Source organism: Acomys minous (genome assembly GCF_964271855.1).
Source record: "Acomys minous genome assembly, chromosome: 14".
Lineage (NCBI taxonomy): Eukaryota > Metazoa > Chordata > Mammalia > Rodentia > Muridae > Acomys > Acomys minous.
Window position 1 is genome coordinate 83,987,988 of NC_140496.1, and position 21,537 is coordinate 84,009,524.

The 21,537-nt window shown below is 38.5% G+C and overlaps 1 long non-coding RNA gene across 2 annotated transcripts in view; it reads left to right on the forward strand.

Annotated features, from left to right (window-relative positions):
• The first annotated feature begins 1,379 nt into the window (after positions 1–1,379).
• LOC311583352 overlaps positions 1,380–21,537 on the forward strand; it is a 245,729-nt gene continuing 225,571 nt past the window's right edge. The window contains exons 1-3 of one of the 2 annotated variants that reach the window (XR_014774471.1): positions 1,380–1,548; positions 13,708–13,938; positions 18,455–18,662. This is a non-coding gene — a long non-coding RNA (uncharacterized lncRNA). Of the gene's footprint in view, positions 1,549–13,707; positions 13,939–18,454; positions 18,663–21,537 lie in introns of those variants that run through there. The other variant, XR_014774470.1, reaches the window with a different exon arrangement.

The window sequence follows — 21,537 nt, forward strand, 5'->3', positions numbered from 1 at the left end:
GTTTGTTTATGTTTTTGTGTCCTTTAGAGTACCTGACAGATCCAACAGGCTGTCTTCCCTGAAGGTTACACATTACCAATCTGGTCAGGTACTGCTGAGCTGTGCTTTTAAAGTACTCATCAAATATACCGCAAAACATACCATTTTTTTTAACCTATCTATTTTCTCCTATAGAAATTTTCTCCTGCTTGGATTAAATTTACAGTCTATTACCTGTTTTTTACAGGTATGACCTAACAATAATAGGTGTTTCATAGAGGTTTTGAATAAACAAGTGATTGAACCTATTCAGAAATCATAGTGTTCCTTTTCTGTTACCAGCAAGTGTTTGTCTTTTAGTATTTCCACAGTCTGTACTGCTGTTTTTTGTTTTTGTTTTTGTTTTCCAATGAGCACGATCCTATTTGTCAATGAGCAGTCTCAAAAAATAGATGAATATTTCCTTTGGGGAAAATGAGCCTCAGTTTAAATAGAAACCTCTCTCAAGCCTTTTCAAGATTTTTTCAGGATGTCTTTTTGGTAAAATTCCCTACTTTTTAAGTTTGTACCCGTGAAGAATATATTTGAAGCTTAAGAGTCTATGGAATAGTCTTTGGTAAAACATGTTGTAACATCTCAATTTCTACACAAGTAATATGTGGCATCTATTTTAGCTTATATATTCTTGACAACAGCTTTACAGCTTTACTGACTTCTATTAGTGTCCCCATTTATCACAAAGGTAAGTAAAGACAGACGGTGATACATATGTTTCTAAGAAGGAAAAAAAAAATCCTGAAAAGCCAAGGCTTGACCCTAGACGCTTTGGCTCTAAAATTTGAGTCCTCAGCTTCTCTCATAGTAAGATACTGCGCCGACTACATCTTTTCCGGGTCTCCTAACGGACTTTCATTTACACTGGCGGTAACGCTTCCCTTCACGGCTCGGCTATACACTTTTGAGTCTTAATGTAAAAGGCTGGAGAATGTGTGAAATGGTGAGAAACAATCACATAAAAACTAAAGCACTCAGACAAAGTTCAAAGAGAAGAAAGACACAGGCAATGGGCTGTAACCATCGCCTCCTCAATGCTTATTGGAAAATACCCTAAAGCAGGATAAGGCACATTGAGGACCATAAACCATAACTTCCTCTTTTCTTTTTCTTTTTTTCTTTCTTTCTTTTTTTTTTTTTCAAGTTCCATAGTCTCCACTCTCCTTTTTCCCACCACAGATCTCCTGAGCTTTTTCCCATTTGCAGATCACAGAGACATTGGAGCCAAAGGTGAAGGGTGGGGCCAGAGCCTGCAGACAGCTGCCAACAGGGCCTGGACCGGCTAGCTGCCAGCAACGCCAGCTAGCTCTGGGGGCAGCCCACTAAGCTGTGGGCGCTGACTTGTAGGCACAACAAGAGACAACCAGGAACTCATCATCAGAGAGAGACAAAAATCATCTGGAAACTTTGAGCTAGCAAGGTGCGATGTCTTTCCTAGACTCGCCTTCTTGTTAAGCCCAGATCCACGGGAGCGCATCGTTTTCCAAGAGACAGGACCACCACACTTGGGAAAAGGTAAGAGCAGGCAGGCCTCAGGCAGCACCTCCGACATCAGCCAGACTTCGCTTTCACACTGCATCTTTTTTAAGTGGTAGGAAGTTTTACATGTGTTTTATTAACACCTCATAAGCAATAATAAAGAAGACATGCTATTACAAGGGAGTTCTATAGAATTGGAGGTTAATACAATAATTTTGCGGTGATTTCAATAGGGCAAACTATGAAACATAAATCTAATATACTTTAACAAAAGGAAATGCTGTTGGAAGGAGAGAAAGAAAGTCAATGATGCAAGTCTAAAATAGTTTTTACAAGACAATTTTTGTTTTAACTTTACTGGCTGAGGTCTTCTGGTTATGTTTAAAGCCTGCGTGAGAAAGACTACTCAAATTGCTGACTGCCTATACTGAACTTGCTCTGTGCTACAAGATTTGGCACTATTTTGCAAAGCTCCGGGAGAAAAGAGAAAATGAGGTTGCAAAAGAAATTCTCTGATTTGTAGTTTGACTCGGAATTCAATTTGGAAAACAAATTTTCATTGCCTTCACTATACTTTCTCAGTACAGAGCCACAAAAAATATGGTGTTAAGTGTATTAAAAAGTCAGGCCTGTGCTTCTGCCTAAAAAAATAATTTGATACATATTTCTGACATGCTATTTAAAAATAAATCTTACTCTTAAATTTAAAGAAAAGCAATATATTAGATACAATGTTTTTCATTATTTAAACTTAAAGCAACTGGAAAAACAACAACAACAACTGGATCCTACACAGTATTTTCTTCCCTTAACAAAATGTTAAAAACGGTTTCATCAGTGCCCTGTCATAAGAAAGCTTACTTTGTGCTGAATAAAATAATTCTTTTGAATTGACCACATTTTAGTGGTTTACATGCAAAGCACCTATCAATGTCAAGAAGTAAAACGTTTGATCATGAGCTTATTAAAAATAATCAGAAATTCTGTAGAAAATTTGAAAACTCATTGAAAAGAGCACCAGTAAAATGAAATATTGCAGGATCTTCATATATAATCAACTGCCTAACTACATGAATACATAAAAACTATATTCCCCTATTATAGCATCCTAAAGAGCACAGTATCTATTATTTATTGTTATTAATAATAGTTATTAGTAGCACATTATTTTATGAGTCTTTTCTACGTCCAGGATCTAAATGAGCATTGGCAATGGAACATGAACCGTATCCGTTGGAGTTTTGTCACACTTAACAAGCCAAATTGATACAGATCAAAAACACCTTTTTCATGTCGGAAATAGAGCTTGGCTGTCAAAAAAGCATAGTGATGAGTGGCCGTGGGGAGACATCCAGCAATAATCAATGGTCAATCAGTCATGGGAAGTGCTGAGGCTGCTCTCACAGGCGCCTCTTCATTACTTGCCAGTATACCAACCTCAAGAGAGGGAAGATAAGGTTCCTAGCCATGAATAAAGCATAGTTTCTGCACAGCAAAACCTGAACAGGAAAACAGCTGAAACTGGGTTCAGAAGCCAATTTTGCTTCCCTGTTTGGATTTTCTTTTCTTTTTTTTTTTTTTTTAAGTAGTTCTTTCTTAGGCATTAGAAATAACTAAAGTACTACTAAAATCTGCTCTCTTAAAAAAAATGGAAATCCAGCATTTTGTAAGTCAGAGATGTAAATGAGACAGTGGGGGATTGATCACTTTATGTAGCCTTATGTGGACTTTATGTTTCTATAAATATGGATTGGATTTAAGAACTTTGCTCCACGGCTTTATGGTGACTTGGAGAGATTGCAGCAATTGCTTACGAATGTTCAAAGATGAATCATAATGTTAATTTCAGATAAAAACTGAATAGTTAAATCTAGCTGATCACAGATTAGAGTTTTAAAAAAACAGAGCCCTTAAGTGCTTTGAACTGCGGAGGGTTTTTTGGGATGTTGTAATTCTCCCCTCGTGAAATCTGTACAGAATCATATGGAATCCCAGCATTAAGCAAAAGAGCCACAGCGTCTTCCCGTTTGCCTGCTTCTTTCTGAAGCATGTGCGCTCTCTTTTCCTTACGCTGGACCCGCCCTGTCCCACTCAGCAGCTCACAAGCTTATGCGAGGGGAGTCGGCGAAGGAAATGATTCTGAATGTATTTTCATAGTGAAAAACAGGTTTGCCAGAGTAGTCGGACTTTATGAAAAGGGCGAACAGCTGTATTTGGTTTATAATAAATCTTTCACAAATCAGTAAAAGCAAATAGACAGCACAACTGCAGCCTATAAAAATGGAAAATATTAAACAACAGGCAGCGAAGTTGTGAAACTTTCCCACAGACAAGGCAGGTTTGGGGGCGAAAATAATAAGAAGCATCTAGAAAATCCACACACATGCAACTCACATGGAAAAGTGGACCAAATCACATCAGAAGAGGAGGAGGAAGTATTGCTGATTAGACGGAAAATCCCGTTAAGGTGACTTTTCTGGGCATCAGGATGAAGGTGTCCACAGCAGTTTCCCGCTCCTATTACTGAATGTTAGTGCAAAATAATTACTTGCTTGCCAAAAAATGACAGGACATTGACCCTGCAGACTTATTGAATTCTCATTGCTTGCCTCCAGGCCATGTCGGGGGTTATTCAATTTTGCCTGAGGAGGACAATCTATTATGAGAGATGAGTCAAGAAGGCCTCCTTCTTGATTGCCCACCAAAACCATTATCGCGGCACAGAGAGGGCACTGGCAGGCAGTGGACAGACAAGACAACACGGATCTCGATTACCCAGGGACAAGATACAATTTACATTACTTGAAGCCACAGGACAGAGGGCAATCAGCCCTGGGAATAGGGCGGCAGCCCTGGAGTGAACAGGTATTAACAACAGAACAGCAGCCGAGCCACTTGCTTATGCTAGATGTGACCTTTAGCCCTACAAGGTGGTAACTGATTGGTTTGATCTGTAATTATGTAAATAATTTTACAGCAACGCACAGAATTGTTCTTATGAGCTAGAAAAGCCAGAACCTTCCTAAAATATGAACAACTTCGGCTCATTGTAATTTTACCCCATCAGTGAAGAGTTTTGTTTTGTTTTGTTTTGTTTTCACCAGACAATTTCAAAGCAATAGTGTCTTGTTTTTGACCCAGGGTACTTGTTGCAATCAAAATTACTTGCCGGCAGGGAGAAACAGCTTCAGTTTTGCAGCTGTCATTTTTCTTCGCAATTCTGGATAATGAGTGAATGAATCCTTTAAGCAAAGGCCCCAGTGTGCAGTGTGTTGGGAGTGATGTTGTAAAATTTTGATTTGAGGCTCTGCTCAATAAGTCAATTTTACGGGGCTAATGATAACGTATAAAGAAGTCGAGTAATGTTTCTGTTTAGGCTTGATCGTTACCTAAACCTTACTGGATCCCAATATCCTGTTAAACTATTCTACTAAATTGGAAAATCGTACACTATTTTTATTTCAGTCGATGAGAAATGCTTTATTACATGTTTTAAAAACTGATTTAATTGAGAAAAAGAAATGCCTCCTCTTTTCTCTGGATTATAAAGGTCAGGGACTGTGGTAGGGGTTCTAAATATAATGATATGTTCAATTTAACATATTGGAATAATATTATGCTCAAAAGACCTAGTAACAGGGAGGATTTTGCAGTCTTGGGATTTCCTGTCAGCAGGAGATACAATTCCAATAGCAACAATGGATCATGTTTTGTAGATAATTGTGTAAGAGTCCATGGGAAAATGGCGCAAATATGAAAAGCAGCACGTGTTATTTCTGAATTCTCCTGCTATGCTATTAGTATATCTGCAGAAGCTGAAAAGCAAATAACCTTGCATTCCCCCATGAACACTGATTAATTAGGGCACAGAGGCAGAGTGAGCTGTGAGCAAGCCCCACACAACAAAAGATCTCACCTGTGGTTTATATTTAGAGTTTATTCTGAACCAAATTAGCTACAAAGGAAAATCATATTAAACAATTGATTTAAAATTCTAATGTGTTAGAAAAGAGTAAAAACTAAGTGTCATGCTTCTCTTAAATAATGAAAGTGCTTTGGCTTCGATCCTAGTTGGTACTCAAGTTAGTATACTCTCAGCTCGTGTTTGGAGCAAATGACACTGACATTGAGCATGACGAAAATGCAGTGGGCCTACTAAGTCCTGTACAAAATAGTTACTAAAATATCACCTCATTTACTATGTAAAGCATGATTTTGGGACATAAGTAGATAAATAGATAGATAGATAGATAGATAGATAGATAGATAGATAGATAGTAGATAACATAATTTTATTAAAATATTATTAAAAATAAAGCATATTAAAATGTGTGTGTTTAAAATGACCTATTTTGGTCTCGTATTTTAGGTGAGGGGAACAAGGCCCCCAGTTATAGGATTTCAAGATATTGTATAGTACAATGGTCCCTGACAGAGTAAATCGCCAGCTGAGACTCTCTGGGCTAGAATTATACAGTATAACCTTGTGCAGATTACAGAAACTCTGTGTTCCTGTTTCTTCATTCGTGGAATAGGAATAGCAGTGGCACTTCACAAGGTTGATGAAAGTGTTAATTAAATAAAACCCACTCATAGGAGATGTATACTCACCACAAATTTTGGTTTCAATAATACTATTATTTATTTTTAAGTGTAGGGAATAATTTAATTTACATGTATGATGATAGCGTGAATTACCTATGATAGAACTCTAACATACACTGTAAATGAGATGTGAAATGTTCGACTCCATAAAGTGTGAATGTATTTTATGGTGAAATTAATGAGAAGACCTGGGGTAGAACTCCAGAGCTGTTTTTGGGACACACAGTGATCCATTAATCCAAAGTCAGTCATATGAGTCTTTTCTCCCACTGTCTCCCACTTTGTACCCACATCTGTGCACATATTTGTGTTCTAGTCTTCAAAGATTTGCTTGAAGTCACACTCCCACTGGCCACTGACTTCTCAGAGTAACACAGTGTAGACACCATCCTACGTGAAAGCTACATGGATCCAGCTGAAGACTCTGGCTCTGGACCCGGACAAACACGGCTCATTTGTTGACTCTGCCACATACTCATTAAGTGAGCCTAACAAAGTACTAAACAGTTTTTCTCATCTTTAAAATTCCTAGTATTAGTAATACTCACCCTTGGTTCCTAGTAAACAGTAAGTAGATTGAACAATTAATTTTAATTATGGAGTAGAGACACTTAACAATGTGCTCTCTTAAGGCATTGCTTTCAAAATCATTTCTGCTTTTGCAACTCTAAACACCCAAGCAATGAATCATTTTTCCTCTGGTCAACCACTTTCACACAGAGTTTTTCTGTGTTACTTTGCTTACTACCATAAGAACAATATTATCCTATACAGACAAACATCCTTGCCATTTTAAAGGTCCTCTCTGTAGAGCCAACTACTACAGGCAAAGTCTCCTGGACCTAAATAGACAAGCATGGAAGAAGCGACATGTCATGGTTTGGAATAAGACGCCAGCATTTTACTAATAATTATTCTAGCATATGTAAGATTCCCATTTCCATAGTGTTAATTTTTCTGAGATAAAGTAAAATCATCCAGTATAAGCTATGAAGTCTCGGTAGCATGTCTGGCACAGAACCAGATGTAGCTGGGCTTCTGAGTTTGTGTACTTCTATGTAGAAGTCACTCACATCATCATCTAGAACAGTCCGAGATCCTTAAGACTTCTCCGTCCTCTTCTCATTAAAAACCTCTCCCAACTCAGACAACTTAGCTCTGGCTCCTAAATCATACTACTTGCACCAAATTTCTACTAAAATAAACAACACAGTATGTGTTCTTTATAAATGTCTGTTATATTGTCCTTAGCTTGGTATTTCTGAGATGCATCCAGTTGTGAACCAACAGATTCTATTGCATACTGTTATTCTATATATAGAAACACATTGTTTGTTTATATATTTTCATGTGTGGGTTTCAATTATTCACAATTTGAAAGCTTTGTGAGTAAAGCCAATATCAAAAACATAGCTGCACATGGAGATAGATGGAAGAGAGAGAGAGAAACATTTGATGGAGATAAGCCTTCATTCATTATGAAATTTTTTATGAGCAGAATTTCATTTTCATTAGGGTAGAAAAGTATTTGCCATAGATAGGTACCAGTTTTTGAATTTCTTGGTCCTCCACAGCTTCTTCAGTGTCCTGATGTCATCAGACATTAGCCTTTTAGTGGAATGTGTGCATCTCACTGTTGACAAAATTTGCTTTTGTCTGACAAATAATTGTTAAGAATTTGGAAAATATATTTATTACTCGGTTTGGTATGATTTTTGTGAATTACTCATAGACGTTTTCAGTGAGATTCTTTTTGTTTTTATTGATTTGCTAGAGTGCTTTATACCCTAGATAGATACACAGAACTTTGACATAGTTGCATTTTTATACAAACACACACACACAGACACACACAGACACACACACAGACACAAACACACACACACACACACACACACACACACAAATTTCCCAGGGTGTAGCTTAGTTGCTCAATTTTGTCTTTCAATTATTATTAAATTATAAGAAAAGCAGAAATATTGTAATAAAGTAAACAAAAGAATGAACAACAAAGAATGAAAATACAGATCGGCTCATGTGCATTCACTTTATCTGTGATATGACCACCCACATGATAAAAAAGCAAGGGGAGTCAATTTTGCATTGTCTTACTAACAATCATCCTGAGGTTTTTTTTCCCTCTCTCATATGCAAACATTTTAATTGGAGATTCAATTTCCTCTTTTTCTCATGGCTATTCTCCTAAAAGTATAATATCAATCAATGCCTCTGCTACTTTTCTACTCCCACTCCTCAAAATGCTACTACAATTTGAGTTCTTATTTTTCTACCTTTAAAAATATTTCTCTTTCCAAATGATTTGTCATACTATCTTCATCAACTTCTACTTTAGATATGGTCATGGACTTTTGATTCTGTTTTTATGATTGACATGATTTTGTGCCAAAGGCTTTGTATGAGATAGTTTTTGTTGTTGAAGGACACAGATCACCTGACATTGAACAATGCTAGCAAAATGGCACTTATGCAATCTTTTTTAGATGAGTAGTGCACAATATACAAAAAGAATTCAAATGTGTACATTCTCTGCAGTGGGAGTGCAGTGGGCTAGCATAGGAAGGGCAGTTGATGAGTACAGAGGCTTCCTATGGGCCTTTTACTATCCTTGTTTGACTTAGGAAAGGAAATTTGTATATAAACAACACAAAACAAAGCTTTTGTCTCTAGCTTGTGCACTTTATGCAATGGGCTCTGTTGTAATTCAAAGGGCTGCATAAGTTATAGTGTGTATAATATTAGCCAAAGCTCAAAATGAGTGTATAAATCATTTTAAATTATGTAAAAAACAGAGGCACTGTAAGATGTTTGTTTATATGGTTTCCTTAAAGTGTATACCCAAGTTCACATATTTTTTAGTACAGCTCAAGAATAAATCCATTATTTTATTTGCTCTTATGAGTCTAAATTAACTAGTGCCCTAGAATACTACACAAATGTTTGACATAGCTTCTTTGGGAAAGAAAGTAAAAGTAAAATGAATTTGAGTGATTAACTTGAAATCCTTCCCTGTATATAGCTAGGAAATTCATTTATGTTTTTAAACACAAAAAAAGTGTAAGAAATAACCAAGAAATTTCTGAATGGAAGGGAAAAAGGGGGATTCATAATTGCTTGCTGTGATTCTAACTTGTGTACTTGAAAGACTGTATAAAAGCCATAGAGTCTGCACTTCACAGTGTGACTGAAAGTGCTAAATACTTTGCGGTTCTGACGAGGCTTCACAATTTTGGAAGTGATACATATAAAATGGACTCAGAAGTGAAATGTTGACATGTTATGCTAAGTCTTTTGAAAGCAGTATTCGGGAGGAGGAAATCTTTCCTTTCCTCAAAGTAGGTCCATATCCCAACAGCAACACAGGCCTCTGGCAGGGGAATGGGGCTGGAGACGCCCTTCCTCTGGCAATCTAACCATATCAGATTCCTTTTCTTCTCTTTTAATAAGTCATTGGGTGTTTTGCTGCTGCTGTTGCTGTCAGGGAGGTGTGTGTGTATGTGTGTGTGTGTGTGTGTGTGTGTGTGTGTGTGTGTGTGTGTGTATGTGTGTGTGTGTGTGTGTTGTTGTTGTTGTTGTTATATTGTTGTTCATCAAGAGAACAGATATCAAGAAGTAGAGAGAATATACCAAGCAAGGCAAGGCTAAATAACACTAAGGCCAAGTTGCCAATGATCTACTACCTGTAAAAAAAAACATACATTCTGAAGGCTCAACAACCACCCCAGCACCACAACCCTAGGGGCAAGCACACAAGCATGTGGCTGTGGAGAGCAATGACTTTGGAAAAGATGACTGTATCTAAATAACTTGCTGATATCAACAGGACAAGCAACCATTCTGCATGTGAAGATGTATGAAGACATATAATCCGTTCTGTTCAACAGCAGTCACTAAATTGTCTTACTACTCACTTATAAATTTACTTTTTGCAAATACTTCTATTAATAATTTGGGAATTTCTTTTAATAATTTTTAACTTTTTATATTTATTTATTTTTAAATTTTTCTTTAGTTCATTCACATTGCATCCAGATTGTAATCTCCTCCCTCCATCTTCCCCCTCTTCCCATCCTCTAGTCCCATGAAAGGGGAAGCTCTCCTTCTCTACCATATGATCCCTCCTTAGGACTTCCTGCACCCTCTTCCTCTGTGGCCTGGCAAGGCTGCCCACCAGACGAGGTGATCAAACAGCGGGTACCAGAGTACATGTCAGAGATACCTCCTGCTTCCCTTACTGGGGGACCCACCTGGAGACTGAGCTGCCCATCGGCTACATCTGAACAGGGGTTCTAGGTTCTCTCCATGCATTGTCCTTGGCTGATGCATCATCTCTGCAGCCCTCCATCACCTCCAGCCCCAGGTCCAGATTTGTTGGCTTTGTTGGTCTCCTTGTGGAGCTCCTGACCCCTCCAGGTCCTTCTATCCCCCAACTGTTCTATACAACTCTCAGTGTTCTTCCAAAAGTTTGGCCATGAGTCTCAGCATCTGCTTCAGTCTCCTCATGGGTGGACTCTTCCAGAGGACATTTGTGTTATTACCCATCCTGTTTCCTCTCTTCAACCCCTTCCGGTGTCTATTCTGTTTGTCCTTCTGACTACAAATCAAGCATGCTCCCTAGGGTCCTTCTTGTTATTTAGCTTCTTGAGGTCTGTGTATTGCAGCGTGGTTATCCTGTATTGTATGCCTGATACCTGCTTATAAGTGAGTATAAACCATGCATGTGTGTTTCTGGGTCTTCGGTACCTCACTCAGGATGATCTTTTCTAGTTCCATCCATTTACCTTCAAACTTCATGATTTCCTTGTTTTTAATAGCTGAGTAGTATTCAATTGTGTAAATATACCACAGTTTCTTTATCCATTCTTTAGTTGAGGGACATCTAGGTTGTTTCCAGATTTTGGCAATCATGAATAAAGCCCCTATGAACATAGTTGAGCAAATATAATATTTTCTGAGCATATTTATTAACCCCAACTCCTCCCCTTAACAACCTTTCCAGCTTCTCATCCCTTCCCACCATACTTGGAGAATACATGTTTTTCTTCTTTCCCCATTGAGTCCAGTTAGTTTGTTTTATTCAGCTTGACATAGGATTTGCCCTGGTTTTGATGTGTGGTCAGCCTATGATCATCAAACAAAACTGACACTCCCTGAACGAGCAACTATCAAGTGTCAGTAGCACCTCAGCCAGTGGTGAGATTGTGTGCTTACCTTCAATAACCTGTGTTGGAATTCTGCCAGGCCAGAACGTTGGAAAATCTTGTGCATAGATCACAATTTCTGTGAGTTCATGTGCACAACTGGTCTTCACTGATGCTAGTTACGTACAACCTCTCACTCTTGAAATCTTTCTTTCTCCTGCAAAGATGGCTGAGCTACTGTAGAAAAGGGTGTGATAAGAATGGTCCATTTAGGCCTAGGCACTCTATAATCTTTTATTCTGTACATGTTGCCCAGTTGGAAACCATCTACCATGTAGAGAAGCTTCTCTGGTAAGGGTTGAGAGATAAAATAGAAATAAAAGTACCAGCATGGAAAGCCATTACATTATTATAATATGCTGATGGGAATGGCCAAGGAACCATGCCTTTACTTCAAACTGAAGTATCATTCAACTCAAATATTTTATGCATCATGCAAAATATAAAATGGCTTGTAGTAAAGAGTTAGAGAAAACAGTCCTTAGAGGATCATATTTTCGGGGGCTGTTGTGGGTGGGGGTTCTAGACAGGGTTTCTCTGTGTAGCCCTGTCAATCTTGAAACTCTTCTGTTGAAAAGGCTAACCTCAAACTCAGGGTCCCCTGCTTCTGCCTCCTGACTGCTGAGATTAAAGGTGTGTGGCACCACCGCCCAGGTGGAGACCATCTTTAATGTTAGTGTGCATGTGCTTCTTGGGAAAGATCAGATGGTAAATATGGGTGACATCTAACAGGAATTTACAGGTATGCTGTCAACTGAATAGGAAGAAGTTTTTACAAATTAGAATATTATAGTGTAGAATATAATTAGATTTAAATAAATTTAAATTTAGGATAATCAAACTAAATCAAATTTATTAAGAGGCATGAAATTATAGAAGTAAGACAATAATAAAAGCTCATGTGACCTACCATAAAAGCACACAGACAGATAGTTAATATCCTAATGAATGAAACATTGGGTGATTGAATAGTAACCACATAATCTCTGTTTGTAAGGTATAAAGTAATTTCCTCACACAGCCTTGCTTCATGCAGGTTTGAAGAATTGTCTGTTACAATAACATTCATGCTGAGCATAAAATGGCAAATATTAATCCTTTGTCTATAATTAATACACTAAGGTAATTATTATTCACTGTGGTAGATATTTGCTAGTATACAGAGTTCAATGGATTTACAATTAAGGGGAGTATATTACAAGTCTTACTCTTTCCAAAGAACAAACTCTGCTTCATTGTCACTGGCACCACACGTTAATCAATATTCATTGTTCTTTGTCTCTGAGCTGGCACATTTGTTGATTATCATATGAATCAATATACATAAATATTGGAATGTGTTAGTTTAAGGTCTATTACCTTCAATTCTATAGTCTCTGAAATATCCCCTACTATAGGTATTTTACAAAGAACTAAAATCACAGCCTTTATGTTTAAACAAATACCAACTCTAGCCTTTTATCTTAATTTGCAGTGTCTCCAACATAAATATGTTCCCTGCTATTATTGGTAAATACAAAGACATTTTATCCAGTTTTGAACCAAATACATAGGCCTCTTCTTTAAGTTTGAGTTGCTTTAATCTTCTCTATAAATTAGATTTCAACTCTCAGTTTTGACATTACAAGTGAGGAAATGCTCTCTCTCTATTTTGGCATTGCTCATTAGGTCATATTCTCCATCATTTAGAAACATTTCCAGTTAATCTTTTTAATTTCCCATTTACTTTGTAGTTACTTATAGACAATTAAGTCCAGTATGTTAATATCACTTATCACTTATATTTTGTCTTTGCTTGTTGAACTCCCTCCTCTCTCCATTGTGCATGTTGAGATTATTTGGGCTAAGCAAAAGATCCTTTCTTAATACCCAATTTAAAGCCAACTTAATGAGCCCTGCCAGTTCTAAACACAGCAGGGAGTTTGGTATCCCATCTGGTTAAGTGGAGACTACAATAACTTCCATGATGAGGACATCTGTTTAGAAAAAGCAGAGTTCCACAAATCCAAAACTCCTTCCTGTGCCACCAGCACACCCATGATGGGTGCCTGACCTTTATTTTCATCTTTTGTAACAGCAAAGTCTTCAGGCCAACTTCCTTCCTTGTTTCTCTGTAAGTTCCCAGGGACATTCAAAACAAAGTTTTACTGGTGCACTCATGTTTTGTCAAGCACAGCTGTGTTCTGTGTAATCTATTGTGTTTTGTTTCGTTGTGCGTGTTTACACATGGTTAAAACCGATAGACTTAATAAAAATTAGCAATAATAATTGATCCAGCATTAACCAATTTGAAGGCATCTAAATATATTGTTTTCTTTTACTTTGATCTTGATCCTATGCAGCCACTGAGATATTATGTTTGCTTCTCCAGGACCCATTTCACTCTTCATTCACTCTCTGTAACAAGGAAGAACAAGTTGGACAAATCTTTCTGCTCCCTCTTCTTCAATGTTCACTTGGAGGTTATATCACAGATGTTGTCAATTGTGTTTGGATGCACCACCATCAGTTGACCTCTGCATTTGGACCAATTTTGGCTTTCTGTAATACTCTCCATTTTCTACAAAGGATAAAGTGCTTTGAAGAAGAATGAGAGCTAGAGGTACCTAGAGTACAGTTAGGAATCATACTGGTTTAGGAAGTTACAATAGTACACTCTCTTTAAGATCCGTGGCCTCACAAGCTATGAATGGTTGAGTAGGTTTATAGATTCAGGCATAGATTCACCCTTCTGCTGGGTGGTTCTTAAGTCCAATTTTATAGCCGTTGGGCACCATTAAGGATATTTTGCCTTGAGGTCACTGTTGTGGTTCCTAATCATCAAAGTTAGAGAACCAGAGAAGCTTCTATGAGATTTTTGCCTTCTACATGTGACATGGAAAATATATTGATGAAGTATCAACAATATGGCTGCCTAAACAAGACCTGAATAATAGCTTGACCAACTGACATGCTAACATAGATGAGGAAATCTCATGAACCCCCAATCCTAGAAGAAGAGATTGAAGTCATTAACAGCTGCTGAGAATTAGTCTTTCCCAAAGATGAACGCCCTAGTTTGTTATCCAATACCAGTGGTCAAGCTTAAAAGTATATACTTACAAACAACATTAAAATAATTTAGCACATTGCACTTATATCTTTTGTGTGTGTGTGTGTGTGTGGATAGAGAGAGAGACACACACACAGCGAGAAAGACAGACAGAGAGAGAGAGAGAGAGAGAGAGAGAGAGAGATCAAAAGGGTTGGAGGGTGAAGAGGGAAAAGAGATGTGATATAACTATATCTTATATGAAAATTTAAAAAACTTAAGGAATTTTATTTTAGTGTGAGGGTGTCAAAGCCACTGGAATTGGAATTACAGACAGTTATGAGCTGCCGTGTGGTGGCTGGGAATTGAACCTGGGTCCTTTGGAAGAGCAGACAGTGCTCTTAACCACTGAGCCATCTCTCCAACCCCATAACAGGACCCACAGGGTCCTGGAAACCTACAAGAAGAACTTTATGACAGGCAGATCTGGGTCCTGGGGTCCTCCTCAAACTAAGGCACCAGCCAAGGAGAAATAGGCAGTAAACTTCAAACCCCTACCAAGACCTAGCCGACGAACACGATATTCTCCACTGTTGAGTGGAGAGTGAGATCTGATTCTCACGTGAACTCTGGTGCCCCTTTTCTGACCATGTCCCCTGGATGGGGAGGCCTGGTGGCACTCAGAAGAAGGATAGCAAGTTACCAAGAAGAGACTCAATAATCTTATAGCATACATAGGGGGAAGAAGTCTCCCTCAATCACAGACATAGGGGAGGGGAGAAGGGGGGAAGTGGGAGGGAGGGAGGAATGGGAGGAAACAGGGGAAGGGCTAACAATCAAGATGTAATATGAATAAATTAATAAAAAAAAAACTTAAGGAAAAAGAGAAAACTTGATGGGTTAAGGATGCCCTGTGACAAAACAAAACAAAACAAAGAAATAAATACAAACAACTATAAATCAAAAATACCTGGGCTCATGAAGTCTAATTCTGGTTCTCCTAAAGTTTGCCTTACCTATGTTCTCAGGTATAGCAATGCACAGCCTCTCTTAGAGAACAAAATGGTGCTTTATTCTTTAGTTCAGATAGATAACAAGTGATACCTCATATAACCGAAGGCAAAAACCCAAGCAAAGCAAAATAAACCTTTCATTCCTGACAGCTATAGTTATTAAAAGTTTTTTGAACCTTTCTATGCCTGACATTTTCCACACAAATACAATAACACCCTTGTGTATCTCTTCAACAAGATCACAAAAGATACAGAATAACAACAATCTCTCTGTCTCTTATCTCCATCTCTCTCCTTTTTAACCTGTATATTATATACTACTTTGGCATATATAAGTACATAACATCAGGTGTACAGGAAATAAAGATGAGAGTTTTAAGTTTAAAAAAATGTTTTATGTAGTTCATTGGTCTGATCTTCTTCATAATTGTCTCACTTTAACCAACAAATTTATGGCAGAACTGTCTTTACTTATACTTTGTAATTTCTGTTCAATTTAATTGACAGCACAATTGAGCACACACCCTCTCACCAGCATCCACACTGCACCAGACTGGTATGAAACCTGCATTGGGAACCTTTATCACTTCGACTACTATACATCGCATGGATTCTGAAAGATGTGCTAGCATGTGTCTATAGTTCTTTTCATCAAGAATCTTTACTTCACTAAATGTTTTGTTTGTTCTTTCTGTTTTTCTACCTCATCCCCTGGAAATTCTAGACCTCTTATCTCCATATCTGTTCTATTCAGAATGTCATGCAGCTTGAATTACATAGTATGTAGCCTTTCAGATTAATTTCTTGACCATTTCTCTTTTTCACTTAAAAGTATTTACTTATAAAGGCCATCTTGCCCTCACTTTTTATGGACAAGGAGTCCAGGGGGCATCATTACAATGAAGGGATATGTGATGGAGAGGTGGGAAAGATGACAGAGCAGAGCAGCACAGTGCATGTGCCGTGGAGAAAGACAGAACGGATATGTGATGGCAGTGAACACTGTGAGAGAGGGCTGAGTCAACAGTGGAACAGGTCATTGTGGCAGCTCTGGGTGGTGGTGGAGGCCTGAGTTCACTTTCTGAACTGGACCTACTCGAAGGACAACCTGTGCTCATGATGCTGCTGAGGGAAAGGTCTGGGTCCGAGGTCCTACTGCACCGAGGGTCTGTGTTGACGACTGTAGCCTAGGTTACCACCAAAGGCCATGCGGATGTCTGTAGTCTGTGTTGCCGCCTGAAGTTGCATTGAAGTACATGGTCTGGGCTGCATAGGGGGCCATGCCTGGGTCCATGGTCCTACCATATCCAAGGGCTGTGTTTGTGGTCTGTGCTATCACCAGAAACCATGTTGAAGCCTGTTATCTGAGCTCCAGATGGCTGTAAATAGCAAGGAAGTGACTTTGATAGTGCTATCCATGACTGCTGATGTACAATTGAGAAAGAAGAGTGTGGAAGGGTTCTATGACAACCACTACTCCCACCCCAGCTCCCAAAAGTAACAGCCTAAAAATGAAGTCATCAAAGAGAACTCTTTAAAATTGTGATAAAGATGTTGAAGTGTAGCTCTTCACAAATCATGGCTTCTGATGGTTGTACAGGTAGAAAAGAAGTCAGTTTTCTTGAGGGAGTGGGCTGCTAAGAGTTTGAGCATGCTGTAGTAACTATATGGACAATACAAATTGAACTTCTCTTTTCATTCTTTTTATTTTGTTGGATGTGTGTGTGGAGGAATTTTAATTCAGCAACATGGCCGATCTGGCAAGGGATCACATCCAAAGACCTTCTAGGTCTATGTGATCTGGCAGATCTGATCTGACTGGATTACAGACCTACTCTTAGTACACACCTTTAATCCAAAACAATGAAGGTAAGGTTAGTTTGTAGAAGAAGGAAGCATCCATCTTTGAAAGCAATGTCTAATTGAGCGGCAGATGAAGTAGAAGTGACAAATCAGAGAATAATCTGACAGAATACGATAGAGATAGGATATTCCCAACTCTCACAAGAACGAGCGGAAAGAGAGTCTATGTAAGAGCGGTGCAGAGAGAGGTCGGGGGGTAGGAAGTCAGAGACAGAGACAGATTCAATTAAATTCAGTTGAGCTCAGTCAGTGAAGGATGCAGTCAGTTGGGAGTTGGTCCCTTGAGAGGCAGTGCTGTGGATTTGAGTTCATAGCAGTTTAGTTGGTGGCAGTTCAGTTTGTGGAGTTCAAAGTCAGTTTACCAGGACTGTTTTACAGAGACAGGTTGCAGAAAGAAAAACTAGACACAGGTGAAGACAGAATGAGCCAGAGAACGAGGAGTCAGTAGATTGGAATAGGTCAAAAGAGTCAGTTTGAGGCCAAGCAGAACAAATAAGTCAGAAGCTTAGAGAACCCAGTTTGAATCAGTCAGCTTGGGAAGGAGTTTGAACCAAGACAACTGTGTTGAACCAGCCAGCCAGAATTAGAAAAGAATGAGAAATGGTCAGCTTATTCAACAGTAAGCTTCCAGATGACAACTGGATCTGGCCAATAACTGTTCAATGTACAGGGAGGCTACAAGGGCAGAGGTCAGGGAAGGGCTGGCATGGAAGAATTGTGATGTTAGTGTCCTCAGGTGTATGATGTGGAATTCCCAAAGAATCAATCAAAATATTATCTTGAAAAAATACTTGAAGTTTATTCATGTTGTCCCATGGCTTGGTAGCTCATTTCTTTTTGATACTGACTCATATCTCATTGTTTAGGTATACTTCAGTTTGCTCATTGACCCACCGCAGGATGGCTCATTTGCTTCAAGCTTTGGGCAATTATGAATGAAGCTGCTACAATATCTGAGTTTCTGTGTAGTCTTCTTTCTAATGTCTTTGTGTAGATATCCAGTTGTGTTAGTGTATCTTGTGGCAGAAGTATGTTTTATTTTGTAAGGAACCAAAGCTCTCTTTCCAAGTGCGTGTCTCTTCTGACCAACAATTACCAGAGCTCCTCATGCATCGGCCTCTGTACCTGTACTTGGTGTGTCAGTGTGTTTGATTTTACTGAGTCTTGCTCATTCAAAATGAGGCATATCTCCTCGTTGCTTTTATTTCTAGATCACAAATGTCGTTAGTAATGGATAATCTTACTTCTCAACTTGACTATACTTTGAATCAACTAAAACAAAAGATGCTGAGCACTCCTGGGAGGGATTTTCTTAATAATATTATTTGAAACTACAAAACGCACCCTGAATCTATACCACATCTTCTGGTTATGGTCCACATAAAAACATATGGAAGAGGGAAACTGCCTTTTACCTGATTGTCCTCACTCTTGCTGGTAAGTTCATCTGTCCTATTACTTCCCTTGTATTAGAACATTTGGGGGTAGGGATTCCAACACTGAAATTCAGATGCCCTCCAGAAACCTAGAGCTAGATTGGAACTTCCAAGACATCTAACCTCATGGAACTGCCTGATTCTAGGCTTTTTCATCATGCGACATTGTTGCACTGACTGGATTATAACCTGTAAGCCACTCTAATAATTTAATATGTATGTTAACTGTGTGTGTGTGTGTGTGTGTGTGTGTGTGTGTGTGAGAGAGAGAGAGAGAGAGAGAGAGAGAGAGAGAGAGAGAGAGAGAGAGAGAGAGAGAGGAGAAAGATCAGTTCTGTTTCTTTAGAGAATCCTACATAATACAACATGAGATTCTAAAGATCTCATGTTTCTTTTCCATTTTCTTTCCTCTTTGGTGAGATGTCTTATGTCTTTTTGTCTATCTTTAAATTTGTTTGCTGGTATTTTTAAAATAATTATTCCTATAGGGCTGAAGAGATGGCTCAGAGGTTAAGAGCACTGGCTGTTCTTCCAAAGATCCTGAGTTCAATTCCCGGCAACCGCATGGTGGCTCACAACCATCTGTAATGAGATCTGGTGCCCTGTTCTGTTGTACAGGACCTCCTTCAGGCAAAACACTAAGTAAATAATAAATAAATAAATCCTTAAGAAAAAGAATTATCCATACATTCTGGCAAGCTCTTTAAAAACTTGTTTTGTGTGGCTGTGTGATCTTGTGTCATTAGTGTTGTGTATTGCTATTGGTGACTATTTGCATGTGAGTGCAAGTGTGCAGCCAATGTGTATATGCTGGTGAGAAGTTGAAATTAAGTTTCTTTCCTTGATCACAGTTAAACTTCAGTTTTGAATCAAGGTCTCTCAGTGAAGCTGAGTTGTATGATTCAGACTGGCTGGCTTACAGAGGAGCTTCAGAGCCCCACCAGTACTTGGTTACAGATGCACGCTAGCATAGTCAGACTTTTAAGTGCCTTCTGAGTATCCAAGCCAAATTACCTTGCTTATGTGGCAGGCATTTTGCAGACTAAACTACCCCTAGCTCCATTTTGGTAAGTTCCTTATTCAATAAATGCTCTGCAAATGTTTCTTCAGTTGTCATTTGTCTTTTTTATATCGATCTTCATTTTTATTTTAACATTTTCACCAAACTGAAACCTTTATTTTTCCATGAAATCCAGCTCGTAAGTTATTTACTTTATTGATCTGATCTTTGATATTACAGTTAAAAAGTCATTATAAAAACCAAGGTCATCAAGACTTATTTCTAATGCTATCTTTCAGGCAGCCGTTTATATTTTTGTGTTTGGCCTCAGCTAACCCTGCTTCTCCTCTGAGCTACTGACTCGAATGCTTTTCTCATTGGTTCTATCTCCTCTTAGCTCTCTCAAAAGCACTCCAAGCTCAAAACAGCCCCAAATATATCATCTTCCCACTGCCTCAGTCAGTGAATGCTCTTACAGCCATTTGGTTAAATGAAACAAAATACTGGGGAGTTTTTAAGCAATACCCTCTCCAACCCTAGTTTAATTTACACATATAATTTACTGCTTTCATGTGTCGGATTCTTAAATTCTTAAATCATCGTATGTTCTTGGTCCTGATGACTATCACAGACCAAGTTATCATTATCTCATGCCTTTTCACTTAAATCTACGGTCTCCCTTCCTTTATTTTTAATAATATGATCAGCAACAGCAGCTTTATAAGGGGCCAATCAGTGTGCAGCATCCCTATGGTTTAACTTCGCCAGCCAGCCCCATCCCATGTTCTAAGGATAGGCTGCCTGTGGCTTCCCATTCCTCCCACAGTTTTATGTCCCTTACAGTCAGTCTCCTTCCTGTCTGTTTTAGATGTAGTCACTTTCGCTCAGCGCCATGTGTGCCCATCTAGGTTTATTAGACATTGATGCTTTTGTCTACAGTGTTCTCTTAGCGTATACACTATTTCCCTCCTGCTTTGCTTCATTGATCTTATTTCATATGCATATCTTACGTCATGCTGTATTTTTTGTCTCTTTTTTTTTTTTTCTAAAACAGGGTCTCACTATAGATACCTAGGTTGTCCTCAAATTTATAATTTTACTCTCTCAGGTCCTGGATTTGGCATGTGCCATCGTGCTCAGCTCAAGTGTCGTTTTCTAAGAGAGAAAACTCCTGAAAAGACCAAATCCTTAATAATAGATAGAGTTTATTGCTTCCATATTTCCACCCATTGGGATTTTGTGTTTGCTTATATGGGGGAAAGCCACAAGATCCAGGGAGAAAAATATTTCAGTATGGAGGGAAGGGTCTCCTGATGTGTGCCCATCCCTAGCTGAGGAGGTAATGGCGGGCAATGAGTGCTGAATGGAAGGATAATCAGTTCTCTTGGTGTGCGTAGGGGCACTGGCATCTAGATCATGCTCCAGTGGGTGCCTTGACACACGTGCCCGTGGACAGCATTAATTGAATTTAGGTTGTAAAAACAAGAAAGACATTGGAAAGAAGATATGTTGATGGGCATTGGGGATAAAGAAGGAGGGAGTAGGGCATAGGATTGACCAAGACACATTATACATGTGGGAGATTACTTTAACATTTTAAATATGTAAAAAAGAATATATTTCAAAGAATGAGAGTCACTGATTATATTTTAAAATAAGACCGTGACCCTAAGAAACAAGTAACTGATATGTGTATCAATGTTTTCACAAAAGTGTAGCCTGCGGAAAAGAAGAATGTTATACTTTCAAAAATTCATCATTTTTTCAGACAGTTGGTTTTATTAATAACTTTATTGAGGTACAATAGACATGTAATAAGTTTACTTCTAAGTACATAATTTAATGATGTCTGCTATAT